The sequence below is a fragment of the Podarcis filfolensis genome, assembly GCF_964270895.1.
Source record: "Podarcis filfolensis genome assembly, chromosome: 9".
In the NCBI taxonomy this organism is placed as follows: Eukaryota; Metazoa; Chordata; class Lepidosauria; order Squamata; family Lacertidae; genus Podarcis; species Podarcis filfolensis.
The window spans coordinates 67600085-67627158 of record NC_139610.1 but is presented as its reverse complement, the minus strand read 5'-3'; the positions used below and the strand labels follow the sequence as shown (position 1 = coordinate 67627158).

At 44.4% G+C, this 27074-nt stretch overlaps 1 protein-coding gene across 2 annotated transcripts in view; it reads left to right on the top strand.

The window, feature by feature from the left end:
- Positions 1-27074, top strand: part of SHROOM3 (shroom family member 3) — a 212840-nt gene that overhangs the window by 55560 nt on the left and 130206 nt on the right. Inside the window, exon 1 of one of the 2 annotated variants that reach the window (XM_083631566.1) lies at positions 3658-3905. The exons of the other annotated variant lie outside the window; for it this stretch is intronic. The gene's annotated coding sequence lies outside the window, so the exon portion shown is untranslated. Of the gene's footprint in view, positions 1-3657; positions 3906-27074 lie in introns of those variants that run through there. 2 annotated transcript variants of the gene reach the window in all.

Here is a 27074-nt window from a genome sequence, read left to right as displayed (position 1 = left end):
AACCTAGCAGTTGAAAAGCACGTCAAAGTGCAAGTAGATAAATAGGTACCACTCCGGCGGGAAGGTAAACGGTGTTTCCATGCGCTGCTCTGGTTCACCAGAAGCGGCTTAGTCATGCTGGCCACATGACCTGGAAGCTGTATGCCGGCTCCCTCGGCCAATAAAGCGAGATGAGCGCCACAATCCCAGAGTCGGCCACAACTGGACCTAATGGTCAGGGGTCCCTTTACCTTTACCTTTATCCTCTCACTTGCCTCTTTTCCAGGCTAAACACACCTGGCTCCTTCAACCGTTCCTCATAGGGCTTGGCTTCTAGATGCTTGATCATCTTAGTTGCCCACCTCTGCACACGTTCTTGGTATTGTAGATTTCCATAGGTGCCAACTCCCTGGGGCTCCGGGCTCCCAAGCACCCACAAAATTCCCCATGAAGGGGTCAGGCACTCACAAATTTCGGTGCCAGAGCCATGCAGACAGCAGGTTACCCACGGTCGCGGATCCAAGCCAGCACTCTTGTAGCTTTCTGTGTGCAGGGGATTTGTTTCCTAAAATGGCCGCGGGATGGTTTTGTTGAAGCAAATGGTTTTTAGAAAAGTGTGCCCTGCAACAAAATGTTGCAGTGCCTAGAGCACTTGGTTCAGGCTTCCTGTTTTCTCGCTTCATCACTTAGGATTTCTTTTCTGGAGTTTTCTTTCACTCTTCTGCAAACCTGGAGGTTCACCCAAGTCTATTGTGAATGCATGGTGCTGTTTTGGCCTACATAAGTATTGGCACCTTTAGAAGGAGTTTGCCATTGCTATAAAGGACAGGGGTCAGCAACCTTTTTGAGCTGTGGGCCTGTCCATCGTCCCTCAGACCATGTGGTGGACTGGACTATATTTTGAAAAAAAATAATGATTGAATTCCTATGCCCCACAAATAACCCAGAAATGCATTTTAAATAAAAGCGCACTTTCTACTCATGTAAAAACACCAAGCAGACCCTACAAATAACCCAGAGATGCATTTTAAATAAAAGGACACATTCTACTCATGTAAAAATACGCTGATTCCCGGACCGTTTGTGGGCCGGACTGAGAAGGCGATTGGGCTTTAGGTTGCCTACCCCTGATACAGTGGTACCTTGGGTTAAGTACTTAATTCGTTCCGGAGGTCCTTTCTTAACCTGAAACTGTTCTTAACCTGAAGCACCACTTTAGCTAATGGGGCCTCCTGCTGCCACTGCGCCGCCACTGCGCAATTTCTGTTCTAATCCTGAAGCAAACTTCTTAACCTGAGGTAATATTTCTGGGTAAGTGGAGTCTGTAACCCAAAGTGTATGTAAACTGAAGCGTATGTAACCCGAGGTACCACTGCATAGGAGTTAAAGGAGGAAAAGGAGGCTTAACAGCCAGAGTCCCTCTGAATCAAAGGAAAGATTCCTGCCGCTTTTTAGCATTCTTCAGTCAGGTATAGCATTTCTTCATTCATTACCAGGAGTTAATGGATTATGCCTCAAGAGTATCTGGCATTTTTACAAAAAAAGCAAGATGCCAGAATAATAGTTCACAAACCATGTTAACCTAATCTCTCCCCCCCCCCTTAATTTTGCTGTGGCATTAATGTCACTTCATGTGAGCTTTGGCACAGAGTGCCAAGAAAGTAAATCAACTAAATCCCACTTTTGTGAATGAAATCAATTAGCAGATGGATTTGGTTCCAGTGATTATGAATCCAGTCGTAGCTTTGTAAGGCTTGCCGCAGCAGCGGATGCTAATGTTCTGCTCGAGTTAGTTTTGTGCAGTATTAATCATCTTCTTCTCTTCCCCCCCCCCCCACTCTTTGGGTGGTGCTGCAGAGACATTTCATCAGACCGGAAGCTTTAAATGTGAACTTTTAGATGCATTGGCTTCACATTGTTGGGTCTGGTTGGAACCATTTGTAATACTTCTGTCGCAAAGGCTGTGGTACATAGAATCTCAAAGCCTTTGGCTAGTTAGTCTAAAGACAAAGAGTCTTCATTCAGATGATCCTTGGGTAAACATAGAAAGCTGCCAAATGGGAAGTGTGCACATGATCACTTTTCTATAGCTGGGTTTTGAAAATCCACAACGTAAATCTGGTGGCAGTTGTGTGCAATGACAGACATAATGGTGTTCACACATTATATATCTATATCTATCTATCTATCTATCTATCTATCTATCTATCTATCTATCATCTATCTATCTATCTATCATCTATCTATCTATCTATCATCTATCATCTATCATCTATCTATCTATCTATCTATCTATCTATCTATCTATCTATCTATCTATCATCTATCTATCTATCTATCTATCTATCTATCTATCATCACCTATCTATCTATCTATCTATCATCCATCTATCTATATTAGTATAGTGGTACCTTGGTTCTCAAAAGCCTTGATTCTCAAACGCCGAAACCCTGGAAGTAAGTTTTCAACAGTTTTCAAATGTTTTTCAGCTATTGTTTCCGGGGCGCCTGCACCAATCAGAAGCTGTGCCTTGGTTTTCAAACATTCCGGAAGCCTTACGGATTAAGTTTGGCATTTTTGATTTTGCTATTTATTTTGTGTTTTTGTTTTTGAGGCTTTTTCAGTTAATTTGTTTTTGTGACTGTGTGGAACCCAGTTCAGCTACTGATTGATTGATTGTGTGACTATGGAAATGGATAAAAGCCCCCCCCCATCCAAACAATGACTATCATCAGTGCAGGTAAGAAAAAAAATTAATTTTAATTTTTATCATCTACAATATTGTCTTATTTATTTTATAGTTCAGTACATTGATTATTGCTTTCATTTTATGGATCAATGGTCTTGTTAGATAATAAAATCCATGTCAAATTGCTGTTTTAGGGATTGCTTTTAAAAGTCTGGAATGGATTGATCCATTTTGCATTACTGTACTTTCTATGGGAAAGTGTGCCTTGGTTTTGGAACGCTTTGGTTTTGGAACGGACTTCTGGAACAGATTAAGTTTGAGAACCAAGGTACCACTGTAAGTCTAGATTTCATTTTGCCGACATATATATTTTCTGGCACAAAGCCATCCTGTGAGCAACATGGCCACAGGTCTCCCAAGATCCCACCCTGGCACTCTAGCCACTATGCTGCACTGCCTAGGCTTTCCCTGTGCTGGTGTGCTCTAAGTTCCCGGTGGCCACTGGATGCAAAACATCTCATATTTACACCTTGTGTGTGGCTGTGGTGTCTCCAACACATGTGCATCAGATTTCACCTTTCTAAGTGGCCTGGGGTATTTGCACCGTATTTCACGATCTCCACATTTGCAGGGCAGAGAAATACAGGTGTCCTGTTTCCAAACTTTCCTAGTGATTGGGTTGCCCTCTTGGGTGCTTAATTCCCAAGTCCCTTTACAGAGAGATTTGGGGTGGCAGTGGCTACCACGTAATAAATCACGGCGCTGCATTTCTCTGGCGTGTTTGCTTGTTCAGGATTTACTTCTGTTCCAACCTCTCTCCTGTCTCTTTGTGTGGCATAAATTGCATTCCCCAAAACTCCTGGCAAAAGCTGACTCACACTCCCCCGCCACTTCCCGTTTTTTTCCATCTGCTTCAGTCCTTGTCTGCAGCCCGGCCTGCTGGCAATTGGCAGGTAGAGCAGTAATCTAAGAGCAGCGTTCAGCAGTTGGCTCTTCATAGCGCCAGCAGGCAGCAGACAGAATCCACCTGCCTCATTGGCCTGCTACTGATTTGCCGGCCTCCAGTTAGTTCCCTTATGTACCAGCAACAGCCTGCTCAGTCCTTCTTCCTTCCTTCCTTTCCCGTAAACGTTTTTGAGATGATCACTGCTTTGCCGCCACTGCCGCCTTCGCCTCTTTCAGCGCCTCTCCAAACAAGCATGGCTGTCGACAAGACTCTCCTCCGTATTCTGTAAGGTAAAGCAATCTTTGCTGAACTCAGCGCCGAGAAGAAGGGAGAGTTGAATCTGGAACCTGCGTACACAACGGCTCGGGAGGAGGGAGGTGGAAATCTCAGGAATCCAGGTGGCCGGCTGCAATGATTCTTTAGGGCCCATAAAGTGGACAAACAAGTCTCCCTGTGATGACAGCAGGAGAAATTGTCCAGGCTCCCTGAGACAAGTTTGCATCCTGCCACAAATAGAGACTTTGCCCAGGCTTTGCTGGAGTTTTGAAACCTTGGCTGGGGAGGTAAGGACGTTCTGTTAAGAGGTGTCGCTTCAAAGTTGAGGCCTTGAGATTAAAAATTAAGGAAGGCCGCCTGGAGCATGAAAAGAGTTGGCTTAAAGCCCTGCGCATGACGTGGGATGTGTACGATTTAAATCTCATAGTATGTTCTGTGTCCTACAAATGATTCACCTGCTGTCTCGGGGCTTTTCTAGTGAAACTTGAAAATGTAGAGGCTGTTCTGTGAGAAAGGTGGCCACTTTTCTTTCTCTCTCTCTCTCTCTCTACCCCCCGCCCCCCCGCCCAGGCAGAGCTCCTGTCTCTTTAACAAATGTGTGACCGGGAGAAATTCAACAGGTGAAGCTTCTGCTGGCATAGAGAAGCAGTGGTGGGAAATCTGCTGAACTGACTTCTACCGTATCTTTCGCTCTATAGGACGATAGGACGTACCTAGTTTGGGGGGGGGGGTGAAACAAGAAAAAAAAAATCTGAATCCCAGAATCCAGAACAGCAAGAGGGATCTGGCTTCTGGGATAGCCTCTTGCTGTTCTGGCTTCTGGGATAGCTGCTGGGATAGCTGGTCTAGCTTTGCACGAAGCCTCTGCAGGGCACAGGGAGCCTTCATCCCCATGCTCTGCGGAGGCTTCTGGGACAGCCCGCGAAGCCTCCGGAGGGCAGTGGGATGAAGGCACCCCGCTGCCCTGTGGAGGCTTTGCGCCGCTAACCCCAAAGCTAGAACAGCAAGATGGAGCGTTTTGCACAGCTATCCCTGAAGCCTTTGGAGAGCAGCGCAAGGTCCCGCTGCACTCCAAAGGCTTCAGGCGGCTATCCCTGAAGCCTGGAGAGCAAGAGGGAGTGCTCCCTCTGCGCTTTGGAGGCTTCACGTTGCTTTCGCTGAAGCCAAGGAGCCTGCATTCGCTCCATAGGACGCACAAACATTTCCCCTTAATTTTTGGAGGGGAAAAAGTGCGTTCTATAGAGCGAAAAATATGGTACTTAGGGGCAGACAAAGTGGCTGATTTCAACATCAATATGGGGTGTGCGCAGGAAGGTTACAGAGCCCTTCCGCATTTTACCTACCTGCCTGTTGTCCTTTTGCTGCTTCACTGGAAGTGAGCTGGGCTGGGAGAAAAGTGATGGATTACAGGGCTGTAATTTAACAGGGCTCAAGGTTACCTGAAGTTGTTCTTTCAAACCCGTAAGCACCGTCCGAAATTCCTGCGAGTTTCAGTTGATGCTTGTAATTATTTGCAAATGAGAGGAAATCACTCTGCACATGCTTAGAGGCACTCTTGTATTCCATGCTTCTCAGGTTCTGGAGGGAAGCCTGGCAAGGAAAACTACCTAAGCCTGGATTCAAATAAAAAGCCTTGATTGTATATAATAATAGGATTGCTGAAACAGGGTTATGAAATTGACTTGCACAAATTGAAGGTGTCTGCAGTGAAGCAGTCAGGCAAACACTGTCTTTAACACTGTTTAGTGAAATAGATTGGTGTAAGAGGTCCAGAGGTGTAAATGTGATTTGGCATTTAAGGCCGGTATGTTTAAGTTGAAGAGATGTCTGCAAAGGTTGCTTTGGAGTTTGGGTGCTGTTGCAGGGTCAGGGGGTACAGTTTTAACAGTTCAGTCCTATCAATTGCAATGAAAATGTGTTAAATAGCAATCTAAAGATGACTCACCACCTAAAGACTCAGAGGCCAAGCTGATCCAGAAAACTATGTATGTGGGGAAGAGAGCATTACTTCTTCTTCTTCTTCCCTAGGGCTCTATATGTTTTTAAAGGACCTGGGTAGACTTAATCCTGATTTAGGCGTGCAGGTCCACAATGGTGCCACCCTAGTTTGCACTGGGTGAGACTATGCCCAATAACATACACAGCTTTATCAGATGTCTTATCCAACTATGATGCGATGGACTTTGAATTGTGAGTAAATTTACCGGCTAGGTTTTCGGTTCCCATAGTGAAAAGATAATCCTAGATCTGAGAGCAATGTGCATCTTTCAATCTATGCTGCTGCTGCTTTTTCCAGCAGTTTTGCTGTTTGGCTGTGATATGTGAGATTCTTAGCGAAGAATCATCTATCTTTTCAAAGTAGGAGACCAGAGCCTGAGTTGGAGGATGGATGGCAGCTAACAGATTGAGCTTGAATCCTGACAAGACAGAAGTATTGTTTTTGGGGGACAGGGGGCAAGCGGGTGTGGAGGACTCCCTGGCCCTGAATGGGGTAACTGTGCCACTGAAGGACCAGGTGCGTAGCCTGGGAGTCATTTTGGACTCACAGCTGTCCATGGAGGCGCAGGTCAGTTCTGTGTCCAGGGCAGCTGTTTACCAGCTCCATCTGATACGCAGGCTGAGACCCTACCTGCCCGCGGACTGTCTCACCAGAGTGGTGCATGCTCTAGTTATCTCCCGCTTGGACTACTACAATGCGCTCTACGTGGGGCTACCTTTGAAGGTGACCCGGAAACTACAACTAATCCAGAATATGGCAGCTAGACTGGTGACTGGGAGCGGCCGCCGAGACTATATAACACCAGACTTGAAAGACCTACACTGGCTCCCAGTGCGTTTCTGGGCACAATTCAAAGTGTTGGTGCTGACCTTTAAAGCCCTAAACAGCCTCGGTCCAGTATATCTGAAGGAGTGTCTCCACCCCCATCGTTCAGCCCAGACACTGAGGTCCAGCGCCGAGGGCCTTCTTGCGGTTCCCTCGCTGCGAGAAGCCAAGTTACAGGGAACCAGGCAGAGGGCCTTCTCGGTGGTGGCACCCGCCCTGTGGAACGCCCTCCCACCAGATGTCAAAGAGAACAACAATTACCAGACTTTTAGAAGACATCTGAAGGCAGCCCTGTTTAGGGAAGCTTTTAATGTTTAATAGGTTATTGTATTTTAGTGTTCTGTTGGAAGCCGCCCAGAGTGTCTGGGGAAACCCAGCCAGATGGGTGGGGTATAAATAATAAATTATTATTATTAGTGACAAATGATTTTGTGGCGCATATAAGTGAAGCTTGAACCTATTCATCTGTAGGAAATTGTGAATGTTTGAGGTAGGGGGGTGGTGGGGGGGAGAGAGACCCACTGCCCAGTAGTTGAAGGCATTCCTTGAACCTACCTGGTGCTGTTGTAGTCTTTTGTAGTTTAATCTAGTTAAACTGCGGAACTCCCTGCCACAGTAAACAGTTCCATACATCACTACTGGGAAAACCATAGCTTTAACTATACGGACCTTTGTTGGCAAGGTGATGTCTCTACTTTTTTTTGTGGGTTTCCCGCAGGCATTTGGTTGGCCCTTGTGAGTACAGGATGGTGGATTAGATTGGCCGTTAACTTGGTCCAGCAGGCTTTTCTTGTATTTTTAAAATCTTTTGCAAGGAAAGTCTTTGTTACAAGGAATTTTTCTTTTTTTGTTTCTTGCTGTCTTTCATTGCTCTTTACGAATTGCTGAGTGTCTGTCAGGATACATGCAGGTTAAAGTGCTGACAAATGTGTGTGGGGATTTAAAGGCAAATCAGAAACTGGTGCAGAAATGTGAACTGACTTAAAGTTAGGCAAAATGAGAAACTCGAATTTGCAGATTTGCCCATCACTGCTCGAAGATCACCTGGATTGTTGCTTATTTGTTTTTAAAGGTTATGGAGACCCTGACTGGCACACTATGTAGCACTGTCATTGTGTAGAGCTGCCAATTAAGTTAAAAAATAAAGAGAAAGGGAGAGAAAAAGAAGCTCCCAAGTTATACCTAGCTTCTAATTCAGCCTGGATAATACAGGGCTGTGGTAAAGAGACTGAACTGTGAACTCCCTGATTCAGATTTCAAACTGAAGGCCTTGGGCAAATCTCTGTCCCTCAGTCTCCCATCTGTAAAATGGGGACAATAATACATGCCTGTATTATAGGGTTGTGAAGTAATATATACCAAGTGCTTTAAAAAAGCGAGATTTAAGTGCAACAACCTGTTTTAATTTTCGTACTCTCGGAAGAGTACTAGTGATGTCACATATTAGTTTACTTCAGCAGCAAAATCCTGTCATTTTGTTCATTGTTCAATTATTTTTACAAACTGGAGTTCCCAGAGACAACGTAACAATTGCTTAAGGCAAGTTGCCTTGTGAGAGCCAACTCCTGAAGCGGGGCCCTTTTACTCTATAGAAGTAACAATAGTGATTTGATTAATCACTACTTTAAAAAAAAGAACCACCTACAAAAAAAGATAGAGATGAAAGAATGAGAGAGCCACCTGGAACTTTTCATTCTTCCTTTATGCCCAAGTTAAGCTCATAAATACCAAATCACAACTATTGTGTGCGGAAAAATTCTTGCATGCCAGCACAACCCAGCCTGTGTTAATTCCCCACCAGTCATTGTCTCATATTACAAAGGTGTAAATGATCCAGATTCAAAAGTACGCTATTGAGTAATGCAGAGCAAGGTGGGGAGATTAAAAGGAATCCTTTGTCACTTTGTAAGACAACTATTTCAAATATTCTACTTTTAGACAACTTTTTAGAAAACATCTGAAGGCAGCCGTGTTCAGTGAAGTTTTTTATGTCTGACGTTTTATTATTTTTTATATTTTGTTGGAAGCTGCCCAGGGTGGCTTGAGAAACCCAGTCAGATGGGCGGGGTATAAACAATAAAATTATTATTATTATTTATTTCAATGAACTCTGTATATGCCCATGCCATGATGCCTCCAATTGCCTGTTGTGACGCATTGCCCCAGTGTGATGGAGGCTTCCCCTCAGAAAACGTAGTCACTTATTTTATTTACCAATCATATGTATACATCGCCTTTTACTGGAAGACAACAGGGTGAAAACGCATAAAATTAAAGTCAACGTTAAGCAATAATATGAAAACAAGCCAACATAAATTCCGTACAGATAACCCCAGGACCGCTTTATTGTGTTCTGAGATGCCTGGGCTCCACCTTGGAGTTAATTATTTCAGATCAGATTAAAGTGCTCCTGAGCAGGTGCAGAGGTCATTTCTGTCACCGTAATAGTTGCAGAGAATACGCACACATACACATCAATGGCTACTAGCCACAATACCTGTGATCTGCCTCCACCACCTCTGCTACTACTACTAGAAGTATTAATAACAACATGCTATTATTATTATTATTCTTTATTAACATTATTAACAGTCGCTGGGCTATCATCTGACTAAGGAGTATTTATTCGATGTAGAAACCTTACATAGTAACTTAAGAGAAATGCATATACTACGCAAACCAAAATGTAGTCTTTTCAGCAGATGTGCAGCAACAGTGCTGCTGCTGTGATTATGCCACACTTGCGTTCGACACCTCAAAAAGCAACTACTATATTGAAGTTTTTGGCGATTTGCAAATTCATTGAATCAGGTAAGAGGTGAGCTCAGTATTCCTGAATTGGAGGACGAGCCCTAAAATACGGAGACAAACTAATGAGCCCGAGCCCTCTAGCTCATAAGACCTTTGCACCGCGTCCCACGCTACTGAATTATTTTGCCTGCCCTCCTCCGCCCTGCCTAAAATCTTTATTCCCTTGCCACCTGATGGGCGAACCAGAAGCGGGGGACAATGGCCTTTCCTCCTGCAGCATCTCCAGACTAACTGGGGAAGAGCCCCTTGTCTGGAGACAGGCGAGCAGCTGCCTGCCTGGGGTTTGTCTAGAGGGCAGCGGCTGCCCTGAACTGAAGCTGCAAAGGCCGCAGGAATGCGAAGAACGCCAGAGGCATGCTTGAGTGCGCAGCTTTAGAGCCCGGCGCTGAGGACAGAGGCTCTCGATGCTGGTCGTCTCGAGCGGCAGCTTGCCATAGCAACAGCTTCTCAAGACAGATTTTTATTATCATTAAGAACTCTCACGCAGTCTGGGATAAACAGGGCAGGGGTTTAATAATAATAATAATAATATTTTTTTTATTTATACCCTGCCCTTCGCAGCCAAAGCCGGGGTCAGGGCGGCTAACAAGCAATAATAAAAACAAGTTGAATGATTACAACTTAAAACAAAATTAAGATACAACATTAAAATGTTGAAACATTAAAATATTAAAATGCCTCATTAAAATGCCTCATCGCAGGAGGAGAAGGAAAAGAAAAAAGAAAGAGGGGGAGGGAATCAAATTGGCTCCAAGCCAAAGGCCAGGCGGAACAACTCTGTCTTACAGGCCCTGCGGAAAGAAATCAGATCCTGCAGGGCCCTGGTCTCATGAGGCAGAGAGTTCCACCAGGCCGGAGCCAGAGTTGAAAAGGCCCTGGCTCTGGTTGAAGCTAATCTAACTTCCTTAGGGCCCGGGACCAGTAGTGTGTTGCTATTTATGGACCTTGAGGCTCTCCATGGGGCATACCGGGAGAGGCGGTCCCGTAGGTACGAGGGTCCTAGGCCGTGAAGGGCTTTAAAGGTCAAAACCAGCGCCTTAAATCTGACCCTGTACTCCACCAGGAGCCAATGCAGTTTGAAAAGCACTGGGTGAATATGCTCCCATGGCAGGGACCCTGTGAGGAGCCTCGCTGCAGCATTCTGCACCCGCTGGAGTTTGTGGGACAGCTTCAAGGGCAGCCCCGCATAGAGCGAATTACAGTAGTCAAGCCTGGAGGTGACCGTCGCATGGATCACTGTGGCCAGGTCGGGGCCCAGGTTTAGGGCCCAGTCTATCTTATAGGGACAGTGCAGATTTCCCTAGAGCAGCCTTTCTCAACCTGTGGGTCCCCAGATGTTGTTGGACTACAATTCCCATCACCCCTATCTAGCAAGGCCAGAGTTCAGGGATGATGGGAGTTGTAGTCCAACAACATCTGGGGACCCACAGGTTGAGTCCTAGATGGTAATGCTTCAGGCTGTGGGTAAGGAGTTGCACAAATCCACGGCTCCTCTCCCCGCTCCTGCAACACTCCAAACTCCCTGCATGCAGAAGCCTAGCTTATCAGGGAAAAGCCCAGCCTTTCCCCTGAATTGCTGCTTTTCTACATGCAGGGAGGCTCTGGCCCCATGTAAGAATATCCAAAACTTGCCCCGCTATGATTTGGCTACTGAAGAAAGCATTTTGCTGCTTAAGGAAGTTTTGCTCCCTCTGGATGTGACAGAGTAGTTGTGGATAACTGTGTTTTAGTTAGTCACCACCCAACCTCTCCTGCATGCACCTATCGTTTTATTTTATGGGCTTCCTCGTTTTTTGCAGAATCCCCTAATTATTAGCGATTATTAGAGGAATATAATGTGGTACAGATATTTTAGAATCAATAAATTAAATGAGATTTATTTATTTTTAATTTATGAAAACCCTTTATATTCCTCTAAAGAGAACCTTGAGTGGCTCGCTTTTTTTAAAAAAGGTTCTATCGATTTCAGTTCTCTTGGTTTCTCATTTTTCTAAACTTAAAATCAGTTCTCTGCATTTTGCTGCCATTTACGATTTTTCTTTTCATCTTCACAAAAGTTTGCCAGCAATTTAGGGCTAATTTCTTCTAGCAAGCACACTTTTCTGTGTAATGTGCAATTTTGTCAGCAGTTTAATATAATGCATTTCTGGATGCTATTTTCATGGGTATTTTCCTTTTTAAGCCATATTTCCCCCTAATATATGCATTTTTGTAAACATTGGTTGGAGAACTGCACCGCAAAATTCAGATAAGTGCAAATTTCAAAGGAGGGCTGTACAGTGGTACCTCTGTATGCGAACGGGATCCGTTCCAGAGTCCTGTTCACATCCTGAAGCCAACGTAAGATGCGACTGCGTGTCTGTGTGTGCGTGGGTCATGTTTCGCCGCTTCCGCGCATGCGCATGACATCAATTTGAGCATCTGCGCTCCATTACTTGCGGGTCGCCGCAAAAATATTTAAGCTGAAGCATATTTATCCCGAGGTATGACTGTATTTCAGTTCACATACTGTTTCAGAAAGTGGGGATTTGAAAGATTTGCCTTGAAATGCCAAATTTCCCCTCCATCTCTTTCCAGTTAGGCATAAACCATTAAGCAGAAGTAGACAGGCGTGAGGAGACCCCAGGCCTGAGGCTCTTTACTCCTGGCCTATGTTTTGGTTTTAGGTCAACATATAAGAGTTGACTTGGTGCCTGAGCAGGGCCGCTAGGTGAGCAGCTTTTAAAACATCCAGAGATCTGGGAGGTCCGGGAGCCTGTTTCATTTGAAGAAACAGCTTGAACCAAGATGTCCTTTCCTAGGCAGTTCCCACAAGAATTTGCTGAGTAACTGCCTCTCGAAAGGGCTGGTTCGAGACCGAGATAATAAATGAACCAACATACACCTTTTGCCCAGTAACTATTTCAAAGGACTTCCTTGTTCTTCTGCTTTTAAACACATATTTGATACAAGGGTGGTGGAAAATCCTCGAGATAATGTTTGGCTGCAGGAAATCCTTGCTAAGGACCACTTCAGACACGAGTGTCAAACTTAAATACAAGCTTGGTACCACATAACAGGGCATGGCAAACTGCAGCCTGCTGCCTCTAGGGGTACCCTTGTCTAAATACAGTGGTGCCTTGGTTCTCAAATGCCTTGGTACTCAAACAACTTGGAACCCAAACACTGCAAACCTGGAAGTAAGTGTTCAGGTTTGCGAACTTTTTTCGGAAGCCGAACGTGCTCCGTTTTGAGTGTTACACTTCCGATTGGAGTGTTACACCAAGGTCTGTCTGTTTTTGCTATTTATTTTGCATTTTTGTTTTTGTGGCTCTTTTTTGTGTGACTGTGTGGAACCCAGTTCAGCTACTGATTCATTGTGTGACGGCAGTACATCGCTTATTGCTTTCATTTTATGGATCCATGGTCTCGTTAGATAGTAAAATTCATGTTCAATGGCTGTTTTAGGGGCTGTTTTTAAAAGTCTGTAACGGATTAATCCATTTTGCATTGCTTTCCATGGGACAGTGCACCTTGGTTTTGGAATGCTTTGGTTTTGGAATGGACTTCTGGAACGGATTAAGTTTGAGAACCAAGGTACCACTGTATGGTTTTAAGCCACATTATTTTGTGTACAGTGGTACCTCGGGTTAAGTACTTAATTCTTTCCGGAGGTCTGTTCTTAACCTGAAACTGTTCTTAACCTGAAGCACCACTTTAGCTAATGGGGCCTCCTGCTGCCGCCGCGCTGCCGGAGCACGATTTCTGTTCTCATTCCGAAGCAAAGTTCTTAACCTGAGGTACTATTTCTGGGTTAGCGGAGTTTGTAACCTGAAGCGTATGTAACCTGAAGTGTATGTAACCCGAGGTACCACTGTATTACATTTCTATTCTCGAAGCAGAGGTAGTTTCCCGCTTGGAGTACTGTGTCCAGTTCTTGGAGTACTGTGTCCAGTTCTGGGCACCACAGTTCAAGAAGGACACTGACAAACTGGACCGTGTCCAGAGGAGGGCAACCAAAATGGTCAAAGGCCTGGAAACGATGCCTTATGAGGAACGGCTAAGGGAGCTGGGCATGTTTAGCCTGGAGAAGAGGAGGTTAAGGGGTGATATGATAGCCATGTTCAAATATATAAAAGGATGTCACATAGAGGAGGGAGAAAGGTTGTTTTCTGCTGCTCCAGAGAAGCGGACACGGAGCAATGGATCCAAACTACAAGAAAGAAGATTCCACCTAAACATTAGGAAGAACTTCCTGACAGTAAGAGCTGTTTGACAGTGGAATTTGCTGCCAAGGAGTGTGGTGGAGTCTCCTTCTTTGGAGGTCTTTAAGCAGAGGCTTGACAACCATATGTCAGGAGTGCTCTGATGGTGTTTCCTGCTTGGCAGGGGGTTGGACTCGATGGCCCTTGTGGTCTCTTCCAACTCTATGATTCTATGATTCTATGATCTTAGTTTATCAAGGGTGCCGAGGGGAGACCCCTATTCCTCTCACAGAGCTAAAATTACCAAAATTCTCTGGGAAGACAGATTGACTATCAACCATTCTATTAAACCATTCTGGGAATCATAGCTTTTTGAGAGGAATAGAAGTTTCCCAATAGCTCTCATGGCGCTTAACAGTTCGTAGGAGTCTTTGGGGGAAGGCGTGATTGTCAAATGTACAATCATGTAATTGCCTAATGCGGCTCTGATCTTTGGAAGGGTAAAAACGGGGTTTTTTGGATTCTAGGTTTCATTTTATTGTAATGTAGGGCTGCCATAGCTGAGATTAATCCGTCAAAAATGGCGTCCGGGTGAAATTTCTGATAATTGGTCAAAGTGTCCTAAAAAAGAGCTTTAAAACTTCAATAACTCCCCCCTCCCAAAAGAAAAACTTAACAATTTTGCTTTAAAAAACTCAACAACTTTTGTGTCTGGATTTTCACTTTTTGAAATATGGCAACCCTATAAATAATTTCATTCCTGTCGTTCAGCACACAGAACTTTCCAAGGCAGCTAACAAGCAATGTCGTAATTAAATCACAGCAAAAAATAATCACAGCAAAAAAAACATGGTGAGTAATCATTTGGCCCCTGGGCATGAAGTTCCCTATCCTTGTTTTAAAATCGTTACTTCAACTTCCATCTTATTGTCAGCCCTGGGGGGAAAAATCAGATTTCATACTCTGATGAATTCTGATTCAAAGCATGCCTTGTCCAAATGTATAAACGCTGGATTACAGTTTATTCAGAAATAGGCAGGGAAAACATCAAGGAAAGAAATATGTAATGAGAACAGTACTGGGAATTTTTCTCCATGCCTTTGTTTGACCTCTGAAATATCTCTTGCGTTTGGAGGATAGAAAGCCCCCAGGTCAGGCTGCAAGCCTCATGGAAATATTTGAAATTCAGCATCTAGAACAAAAATGTGCCTTGATCATCAGAAAGCACAGATAATTTTAGTGCAAGATGATAGTGCTATAAGCAATATATTGGAGATACTCTCTCTAATCAACAGGTAATCATTATCACCCGATGGCTGTCAGTTTGCAGAAGGCAAATTGCTCCTGTCTCAGGTTTCTGAGAATTATTTGCCCTGCACAGAGGGCTGAAAGTAAAGGAAATCAGTTGGTGCTTTCAACTTGCAGGTATCATTTGACTGTCATGAGCAGAAAGCCAAAGAATGTCATCATTACAGGGAAACTGACATGAGATCCTGCTCCTCTGCCCCGACTGACAAAAGAGTCACAATTTGGTAATTTCCTTTTATTGAAAGAAAATGTTCTGTAAAGAATGTGTCTGCCAATCCACAGGTTTCCACCATTATAATAGGGGCATTTCATCTAAGAGCAAAAATGACAATTGACTCTGAAATGCTGGTTTACTCCCCGGCTCGGTGCAGGAAAAACTTGCATCTCCAACAGCTGCTGTTCCAATTCATCCTTCTGTTCTCACCCAAACCCTTTTGACGAACCTTGTGGGGAATTTCACTTGCATGACGATAGCATATTTGTTCATGAACGTCAGAGAGACAGACCCTTGAACATGTTCCAGTTGGCTTCAAAGGACTTAGTGTGTGCCTAGATGTTAAATAATGGTGGCTGATGATGCCTTAAAAATATCTGCAGGAAGGTGGGGTGTCCTGCTTTTCCTTAGGGCATCCCTGAGGAGTAAATGTTGGATAAATGTTGGAGGGTATGGAGTTATGCAACCCCCAAGCCTAGGAGATAACTATGCAACCTTTAGAAGGTATCTGAAGGCAGTCCTGTATTGAGAAGCTTTTTCATAGAATCATAGAATCATAGAATCATAGAATCATAGAGTTGGAAGAGACCACAAGGGCCATCGAGTCCAACCCCCTGCCAAGCAGGAAACACCATCAGAGCACTCCTGACATATGGTTGTCAAGCCTCTGCTTAAAGACCTCCAAAGAAGGAGACTCCACCACACTCCTTGGCAGCAAATTCCACTGTCAAACAGCTCTTACTGTCAGGAAGTTCTTCCTAATGTTTAGGTGGAATCTTCTTTCTTGTAGTTTGGATCCATTGCTCCGTGTCCGCTTCTCTGGAGCAGCAGAAAACAACCTTTCTCCCTCCTCTATGTGACATCCTTTTATATATTTGAACATGGCTATCATATCACCCCTTAACCTCCTCTTCTCCAGGCTAAACATGCCCAGCTCCCTTAGCCGTTCCTCATAAGGCATCGTTTCCAGGCCTTTGACCATTTTGGTTGCCCTCCTCTGGACACGTTCCAGTTTGTGAGTGTCCTTCTTGAACTGTGGTGCCCAGAACTGGACACAGTACTCCAGGTGAGTTAATGTTTCATGTTTCTTTATAGTTTTATATACAGTGGTACCTCAGGTTACATACGCTTCAGGTTACAGACTCTGTTAACCCAGAAATAGTGCTTCAGGTTAAGAACTTTGCTTCAGGATGAGAACAGAAATCGTGCTCCGGTGGCGCGACAGCAGCAAGAGGCCCCATTAGCTAAAGTGGTGCTTCAGGTTAAGAACAGTTTCAGGTTAAGAATGGACCTCCGGAACGAATTAAGTACTTAACCCGAGGTACCACTGTTGGGAGCCACCCAGAGCATCTTGGGCAACCCAGTCAGATGGGCGTGGTCTAAATAATAAAACTTATTATTATGGAATCAGACATTCCTATTTTTACTGGAGAAATGTTAGAGGGTACTTAGAAGTGGGTTGACTGGATGGGTCCAGGGAGTGATTAATGCCACATTATGTGAGGGAGTATTGAAGAGGACGTCTCTGGATACAGAGATTTTAGAAATTCCCTGTGCAGGATGTAATATCGCTTGCTAGGTCAAGGTGATTGAGGATGTAGTCACCAGCCCAACAGCAGATATCCCTGTAGAAAGCAGATTATCTAGACCCATTTCAACCTGGCTTCAGGCCTGGTTTAGTGTACTCTTTGCTGTGTTTTATTTATTGTTCATGACTACTTTAGTTATGTATATAATTTAGGGCTGCCATATTTCAAAAAGTGAAAAGAAGGAAATGTAAAATGAGCAAGGTCCCAACCAAAGAAGAATGGCAACTTAAGCTGACAGAATATGCACAGCTTGCATATAGAACATATAGAATAAGAGAACAAGCAGAACATATATTTAGAGAAGATTGGAAAACGCTTGTTGAATATTTGGGAAATAATTATGTACAGCTGAAAACGCTGGCAGCATTAAAATAAATACAGCAGGGTAAATAAGTTTTGATGGATGCAATAATGGAATACTGAATGGTATAGTTTTTGTAAAATATGCAGGGATTTATGATATGTAAAGGGACGCGGGTGGCGCTGTGGGTAAAACCTCAGTGTCTAGGACTTGCCGATCGTCAGGTCGGCGGTTCGAATCCCCGCGGCGGGGTGCGCTCCCATTGCTCGGTCCCAGCGCCTGCCAACCTAGCAGTTCGAAAGCACCCCCGGGTGCAAGTAGATAAATAGGGACCGCTTACTAGCGGGAAGGTAAACGGCGTTCCGTGTGCTGCACTGGCTCGCCAGATGCAGCTTGTCACGCTGGCCACGTGACCCGGAAGTGTCTGCGGACAGCGCTGGCCCCCGGCCTCTTAAGTGAGATGGGCGCACAACCCTAGAGGCGGACACGACTGGCCCGTGCGGGCAGGGGTACCTTTACCTTTTTATGATATGTAAAATGAACCATGGAAAGAGAAAAAGGGAAGTCACAGATATCTTAAGGATGCAAAAATGAGTACTTTAAATTGTAAAACAGAAAATTCAATTGAATTTATATATATAAAAAAAGCTATTTTTAAGGAAATCCCCCAAAATATCACACTTCTGACATGGGTTGTTATACTCCCAGGTTTTCCTGGATATTTACAACAATTTTAGGAAATTCTGCCTGGACGCTATTTCAAATGGATGAATCCCGGACGTATGGCAGCCCTAATAGCAGCTCTTTTAATGTTGTAAGCCATCCTAACCATAGTTTTAGTTATGGAAAGCCAGCATACAAATAAGATGATGATGAATGATATCAGGAACAGGGAACCTTTTTCAGCCAGGACTAACCACACTTCCTCCTGGTCAATTTTCCAGAAAGCAGATACCAAAGGCGGGCGAGTCCAATTCTGTGTCTTTGAAAGGATTTCGCTGTGTTATGAATGAATCAGGTTGGAAAACTATGTTGTTTTCTTAAAGGCCGTCTTATCTGATGGTCCGCATTCCTGGCTACTTCTTTCTCCCTTGCTAAGGCTGATGGGGGGGTGGCAAGGTAGAGGAGACAGCTTTCTAAGTCATAATTTCTTCTATATGCTCAAGACCAGACACACATTGCAACCCTTCTGACATGCCTTATCAAATTACACACACTTTTGTATCCCTCTGATTGATAAGAGCTTCTTTTAAAGTCACTGTCTCGGGCAAAAGGGAAGAAGCTATACTTGCCGTTGGAAGCTGCAAATACCAGTGACCTCACTTTTTACTCATTTTATCAGACATAAACACAAAGCAGAATGAGGTAACGATTGCGGTAGATCAGGTAGTGCCCAAACTTCTTTCTCCCATGAACTACTTCGAAATTTCTGAGTGTCTTGGTGGACCACATAATGATGTTGCCTGTCTTTTCTAGAAAATGTAATGCAATGTGCTGGGTGCTGGGTGATTTTTAATTTCACAAACACACCACAGACCACCCAGCTGAAGCTCATCCGCAGATGACAGCTTGGGAACCCCAGCCACAGATCTCCTTTCCAAAATGCAAAGTTAACACACACACCAAATAAAGTGTACAAAACATACTGTGGAACAAAGGGGAGGTCCTCATTCTGCAGATCAGATCTTCATCTGCTCTGAAAATAGCCCAGTACCAAGATGTGGCACTTTTCCTTTTCTAACTGGTCATTTACTTTATTGTTAGGTTGTTCCTAAGTTAGAAGCCCTGCCTATGAATGATAACTACAAATCTTCTTAGGGGTGGAATTGGGGATGTTATAGACACACACCTGTGGGGGTATACAGGAAGATGTTGCCTCTGTTTAGGGAAGCTTTTAATGTTTAATAGACTATTGTATTTTAATATTCTGTTGGAAGCCACCCAGAGTGGCTGGGGAAACCCAGCCAGATGGGCGGGGTATAATAATAATAATAATAATAATAATAATAATAATAATAATATGGATGTCAGAGAATGACTATTTTCTGCATTAGTAGCTCATGGAAGAGGAACACAGGGAGAATAGTTGCCCATCTAGCCCAGTACTGTCCGCTCAGACTGGCAGCAGCTCGCCAGAGTCTTGGGCAGACAGAGATCTTCTCCATCAACTTTTACCTTATCCTTTAACTTGGAAATCCATTGGGTTGAACCAAGACAGTCCTCGTTCACACCATGTGCTCCATCACTGAGCTATGTGGCCTTTCCCGAAACAAGAGGTAGAGAGCCTCAAGTCTGGGAACGAAATGTGGGGATGTTCAGGGTGGCAGAAAACTAGTTGCAAACTCGTGTGAGTTTCTTAAGACAATACGCAATTCAATCTGGCTTGTCCATTCCCTTGCATGTCCACTCTAGCAAAACAAGGAATGTTGTATTTGACTGCTCCCAGTGGATTACATCCCACAAATGTGGCCCTCAGTGTTTCCCTGGTCCACGCCCTTCAATGGCTTTGCTCCACACCCTCCTTGAGTGTTTTTGCCTGGCTGGAATGTGTCCTCGAGCTCTGATAATGCTGCTTGCTTTCCCAAGATGGAGGACAGAGAGGGCTGTTGGTTTGTGTGGGTGAGTGCGTGTTGAAACTACCCTATTGTAGAAAGGTGAACTTCACATCCTTTGTCCTGTCCTATTTTGCCTCTAGCCCTGCCCACCCCAGTATAGAATCATTGTTGTTTAGTCGTTTAGTCGTGTCCGACTCTTTGTGACCCCATGGACCAGAGCACGCCAGGCACTCCTGTCTTGCACTGCCTCCCGCAGTTTGGTCAAACTCATGCTGGTAGCTTCGAGAACACTATCCAATCATCTGGTCCTCTGTTGTCCTTTTCTCCTTGTGCCCTCCATCTTTCCCAACATCGGGGTCTTTTCCAGGGAGTCTTCTCTTCTCATGAGGTGGCCAAAGTATTGGAGCCTCAGCTTCAGGATCTGTCCTTCAAGTGAGCACTCAGGGCTGATTTCCTTAAAAATGGATAGGTTTGATCTTCTTGCGGTCCATGGGACTCTCAAGATTCTCCTCCAGCACCATAATTCAAAAGTATCAATTCTTTGGCGATCAGCCTTCTTGATAGTCCAGCTCTCACTTCCATACATCACTACTGGGAAAACCATGGCTTTAACTATACGGACCTTTGTTGGCAAGGTGATGTCTCTGCTTTTTAAGATGCTGTCTAGGTTTGTCAGCATAGAATCATAGACTAGGAAAAAAACCCAAGGGACATCTGCTCCAACTTCCTGCAATACAGGAATCACAGCTTAAGCATCTGTGGCAGATGGCAGATGGCCCCCAAAAGGTTGCCCAAGAGATAACGTGGCCCTTGAGCTCCAAAAGTGTCCTTGACTCTGCCCTGAACTGAAGGTTGGGGGAAGGAGGTTGAAACTAACGAGTTCCACTCCAGGTGGAAAAATCTGATAGGACAGCTTTGAAATCTTGATTCCTCTAGGCTGCCACTCATGTAACATAATACAGTCATTTAAGGAGAGCTGCTGTTAGAGGTTTGCTTTGTGCTCCCATTTTCTTTTCCAGCGCTGTGTTTACAAATGGTGTTTGAAGTTGCAATAAATCACAATCCGCTGGGTCACGGACTAGTTTTTCAGTCCAAATATGTGAGCGTGTTTTTATGAAGCAATCTAAGGAGTGGGGGAAAGCATTGTTTGTTCTGTATGCTATCTGCTGGACAGATTTGTGTCTCTCGTTGGGCAAAGAATCAGAGAAGAGCAAAAAAGGGAGTTTGCTTGCTTTTATCTGCCCAAATTAATGCTCTTCATTTTTCCAAGAGGGCAGAATGTTATTTGTAAGTGGGTTGGAACAGTGTGCTTGACTAGAAGTTGTTTAAAGAACGATCATGCAGTTACCTCTCTCTCTTTTACATAATTATTATCTACTCGCAGTGAAAGAGGCATAGCTGACTAATTAAGTTAAGGTGTTCCACGGTGTAAACTAGATTTATTTAATGGATTTCATAGAATTGTATCTCTCAGTTGCATGATAATATCATATAAGTGCAGAATTTGGTACTGAGCATAGAATTTAGCATCCTGATAAGATTCATTCACTAAAACAATTTTTTTTACAAAATATAGCCCTTATGAAGGCAAAAACAACCTTTAAAAGTAGGAGGTGAAATCTCATAAAGGATTTGAACAGTTTTGTAGAAGCGGGGAACATCAGGCCTCGTCTCTTTGTTCCACCCTTGAGACTTCCTATGCACTTTTCAATTTAATTCAAGATGGGGTTCTTATCACGCCATTTTTATTGAGGCTTCAAGACTGGTTCTGAGACTTCGGTGTGGTCGGAAGCTGCAGGGAGAATGAGTGATGGAGGCACTTTTACAACAATCTGCCGTCCAGCTAGAGGTGGAGAATCGCTGCTCATAAAATGGTTCTAATGTTTGCAGTTCTTGTAAATTGCAGCTAGGTGTCACTGTAGTGGTATTTGCGCAAGAAACGACATTGCAGCAGGACATACTGGAAAATGAAACATTACCATGCAGAGCATGCTAGCCAGGATTGGTTGGCTGGTTGGCATCTGTCTGTCTTGGGAGACAATGGAGGAGTGCACCTTCGGGGTGAAGTCAAACTGTTGGAGAGTTACAGAGCCTGCTGTGGCTGGAGAGACCAATACAGGAGAGACAAGTTTTATTGCAGCTGGGGCAGACGAAGGCTTCTGGTTGTTCTGCTGCAGATGCACCGTGGCATTTCTTCTCTCTGTGTTCCTCCCAGCGGTCATTCTTCCTGTGGTCACTGTTGTGGACACACAACCTGCCTGTCTCCATGCACTGTGGTCATCTGCAAGGGATTCCTACAGTTGATGTTGGCAGCCTTCATGTCATGTTTGCAGACATCTTTGTAGCATAGAGTTGGTCTGCCAACGAGCCTGGTGCCAGAAGCCAGTTCCCTGTAGAGAACGTCCTTGGGGATCTTGCCGTCTTCCATTCTGGGGACAGGTCCAAGCCAGCGTAGATGTCACTGAGACTTGAAACAACCTGTACATTTATTCTTGTTGGCACAGAAAGAGAATCTATTCTGGTTCTGTTGACGAGAGAAGACTATGGAGAAGGGAAGCAAACCTACGTGGCTCTTTGATACAGTGGTACCTCGGGTTACATACGCTTCAGGTTACGTACGCTTCAGGTTACAGACTCCACTAACCCAGAAATAGTGCTTCAGGTTAAGAACTTTGCTTCAGGATGAGAACAGAAATCGTGCTCCGGCGGCGCGGCAGCAGCAGGAGGCCCCATTAGCTTAAGTGGTGCTTCAGGTTAAGAACAGTTTCAGGTTAAGTACGGACCTCCGGAACGAATTAAGTACCTAACCCGAGGTACCACTGTACTTATATAACTTGTATAACTCACCTGCTGATACAGGCTCTTGTAACAGAAACATCTCTTTCCCAGCCCTACTCCTTAAGCTTTGGGAGAAAAGCAATGACAAACCTAGATAGCATCTTAAAAAGCAGAGACATCACCTTGCTAACAAAGGTCCGTATAGTTAAAGCTATGGTTTTCCCAGTAGTGATGTATGGAAGTGAGAGCTGGACCATAAAGAAGGCTAATCGCCAAAGAATCCATGCTTTTGAATTATGGTGCTGGAGGAGACTCTTGAGAGTCCCATGGACTGCAAGAAGATCAAACCTATCCATTCTTAAGGAAATCAGCCCTGAGTGCTCACTGGAAGGACAGATCCTGAAGCTGAGGCTCCAATACTTTGGCCACCTCATGAGAAGAGAAGACTCCCTGGAAAAGACCCTGATGTTGGGAAAGGAGAAGGGGACGACAGAGGACAAGACGGTTGGACAGTGTTCTCGAAGCTACCAGCATGAGTTTGACCAAACTGCGGGAGGCAGTGGAAGACAGAAGTGCCTGGCGAGCTCTGGTCCATGGGGTCACAAAGAGTCTGACATGACTAAACGACTAAACAGCAACTCCTTAAGCTTAGATTTGGTCCACTTTCCCCTGTGCGTTCTGCCTGCATCTCTAATGTTGGGGTGGCGTTGGTTGTTGCTTTTTTGCTAAGCTATTCTTAGGCATTTTAACCTTTGTGACTGAATACAAGCCCTGGGGTGAAAGGTGTCCAATTCTCCACCTCCCTTTTGTCCCAGGAGAAGTCTGTAAAGGGTAGCAAAACAAGACTGAGTGACCTGACTCATGGTGGTTTGGTCGCTGTTGACGAAGCAAATAAGGAGCAACTATTAGGACTGTTTAAATAAATTTTACAGTACGGTGAATTTCCGAGCAGGATTCAAACTATGAACATCAGAAGGAATTAGAGATGATTATATTATTGCCATGATATAAGAGAGAAAAGATAAGGCACAGAGGAGTAATAAAAAAACACCATGGAAAAATGGGATGGGAAGTTGACAAAACAAAAGAAAAATCTATTATGTATAGGAATGTGTATGTGAAATTTTTGGAAACGTAATAAAACATAATGGAAAAATGAGCAACTATTTCAGATGCTTTTCAGGCCCTTTGAATGCACATAGCTAGGTTGCTCCTCTGCAGAGAGGTATTCCTTCATTTTTCCCTATTGGAAAGCGAGACTCAAAGAATATGTTAACTTATTGGAAAGCCACCGTCCATTTACCTGGACCTCCACCTTAGGCAGGTTATTTGTGTGATGAATGTTAAAATGATGTCGGAATGAAATGAAGTGGTTTTAGCAACAATGTTAAAAAGGAGTATGTAAAAATGATTTGTTAATAGATGAAAATATAAGGTTATAATATGCTAAGATAAAGAACTAAGATAAAAACAAAGAGGGAAAGGATTTGCTGAACCAACTACTCGAAATGGAATACAAAAAAGGGAGGTGTGAGGAGGTCAGGGAAACAAGTGAATGAAAGGCAAGACATTGAAAGATGGACTTATTTTTTACTGTTTTTTCTTTTTTCCTTTTTTTCTACTCTGTATTTTGTATTATTTGCTTTTTTTTCTTTATTTTCTTACTATTTTTGTAATCTTTTTTTGAAATTTGAATAAAATATCATTTAAAAAAAAATATATTTGTGTGATCAAAAGTATCCATAGGTTACTGATGCAGCCTGAGAGACAGTCGTGTGGGAATGGCTTTGGACTGTAGCTGTAGTTGAGCAGGTCATCTGGGAACGTGTCAAACCACTTATACAAGGTTTGACAAAACCTTTAAAAAGCCAACCATCCATTGATGGCTACACCTCAAGTAAAAACATGATGAACTGCCTGCCAAAATGTCTTGCAAGAGCGTTCTCTCCCTCCCTCTCTTTGCAACAAGTAATTAGGTAAAGGTAAAGGGACCCCTGGCCATTAGGTCCAGTCGTGACCGACTCTGGGGTTGCGGCGCTCATCTCGCTTTATTGGCCAAGGGAGCTGGCATACAGCTTCCGTGTCATGTGGCCAGCATGACTAAGCTGTTTCTGGCGAAACAGAGCAGCGCACGGAAACACCTTTTACCTTCCCGCCAGAGCGGTACCTATTTATCTACTTGCACTTTGATGTGCTTTTGAACTGCTAGGTTGGCAGGAGCAGGGACCGAGCAACGGGAGCTCACCCCGTTGCGGGGATTCGAACCACCGACCTTCTGATCGGCAAGTCCTAGGCTCTGTGGTTTAACCCACAGCGCCACCCCGAATAAAATAAGTGCTTGAGATATAGCATGATACAGTGGATTTGGATTATGCAGCCTGATCTTTGGCAAGGCTTTTCATTCTCTCAGCTTGTATACTAACTTTCCCCATCTTTTGTCAGTTCGGACTCGTGTTTGTTCTTTGGGGCAGGGACTGGCTCTTTGCGTATGTACACAATCAACTTTTTGTCATAAGAGGTTTCTAGCTACTGTCATGACCTCTTGGTGCAACTGCGTTACACACACAGGGCTGGGGCTGGCTATCCGGCCAAGACTAGAGGCTGAAAAGGGGGTTGCCCTCCCCTTTGGAAAATCAGATTAACGTTGTTAGATTGAGATCGAGACTCCTGGCAGGCAAGGATCATCTCAGGTTCAAAGCATCCAGCCACAGCAAAGAATTTACAAGTCCAAAGGGAGCCAAATGTTCTCTTCCAAAGCAGGGAACAGGTTGGACCACAGAACAAGAGTAACTGGCTAACAGGCTCTTTCTGCTTCCTAATTTAGGGCTGCTGAAAAACTGGGACCAAGTTAGACCGGGAGCAGCTTGCATGATAATAATAATAATAATAATAATAATAATAATAATAATAATAATAATAATTTTATTTATATCCCGCCCTCCCCAGCCGAAGCCGGGCTCAGGGCGGCTAACAACAATAAAATAGTGCAACATTCTAAAAACATTTCATTATAAAAATTAATTAAAATCAAATTGATGGCAACCATTAAGCTTAAGTTCTGTAAAGATTGCCAAAGGAGGGAGTCAGGCTGCGCCCTGACCAAAGACCTGGTGGAACAGCTCTGTCTTGCAGGCCCTGCGGAAAGATGTCAAGTCCCGCAGGGCCCTAGTCTCTTGTGACAGAGCGTTCCACCAGATTGGAGCCGCAGCCGAAAAAGCCCTGGCTCTGGTTGAGGCCAGCCTAACCTCTCTGTGGCCTGGGACCTTCAGAATGTTTTTATTTGAAGACCGTAATTTCCTCTGTGGGACATACCAGGAGAGGCGGTCCCGTAGGTACGAGGGTCCTAAGCCGTATAGGGCTTTAAAGGTTAAAACCAGCACCTTAAACCTGATCCTGTACTCCACCGGGAGCCAGTGCAGCCGGTATAGCACCGGGTGAATGTGGTCTTGCCACGGCATTCTGCACCCGCTGGAGTTTCAAGGGCAGCCCCACGTAGAGCGAGTTACAATAATCCAGTCTGGAGGTGACCGTCGCATGGATCACAGTGGCTAGGTCAGCGGCTATGATCTATTTTTCCAGAAAGACTCGCCCAGCAGAGGTGTGGCGGAGCAGGACTGTGAGGGGAGCCCAAACAAACAGGGCACAATCTGCAAAGAGCAAAGCTTGCTGAAGTGAACAGGGCTGGCGGAAGCACACAGGAAGGCTTTAGTTCATTTGCTGCTTCTGTTCATTTCAGGGACACTGAGTTCCAGCTCCGAGGGCCTTCTGGCACTTTCCTCCCTGCGGGAAGTGAGGTTACAGGGAACCAGGCAGAGGGCCTTTTCGGTGGCGGCCCCTGCTTTGTGGAACGCCCTCCCGTCAGATGTCAAAGAAATAAACAACTCTCTGACATTTAGAAGACATCTGAAGGCAGCCCTGTATAGGGAGGTTTTTAATGTTTGATGTTTTACTGTGTTTAATCTGTTGGAAGTCAGCCAGAGTGGCTGAGGAAACCCAGTCAGATAGGTGGCATACTCATAATCATAATAATCACAAAATGATACATCATAACCTCCATCGCTTGGACTCTTGTCCACAACTAAAAAGCTAAAAAAGCTAAAAAAACTAAAAATCAGAAGCAGTTCTGTTCTTCAGGGTTTATCCAAAGGCAGGAGGGAAGGAGGGGAAAAAGATAATTAAAATACAGTGGTACCTCAGGTTACAGATGCTTCAGGTTACAGACGCTTCAGGTTACAGACTCCACTAACCCAGAAATAGTACCTCAGGTTAAGAACTTTGCTTCAGGATGAGAACAGGAATCGTGCTCCGGCGGTGTAGCGGCAGCGGGAGGCCCCATTAGCTAAAGTGGTGCTTCAGGTTAAGAACAGTTTCAGGTTAAGAACGGACCTCCAGAACGATTTAATCTATAAAGTACCCCCTGCATAAAAGTTATCCTCTTTCCCCATGCCTCTTGCTGTCTTCAGTTTCCATGTACGTTTTTCCAGTAATGCTACCTGGTAGATTGCACTATACCATGGTCTATGGTCATTAATTGTAACAATTTCCATGTCCTGGTAATGGTCGTTTTTGCTGCGGTTAACATATGAGTTATGTGTTTCTAATTCGCGACGTAACATGAC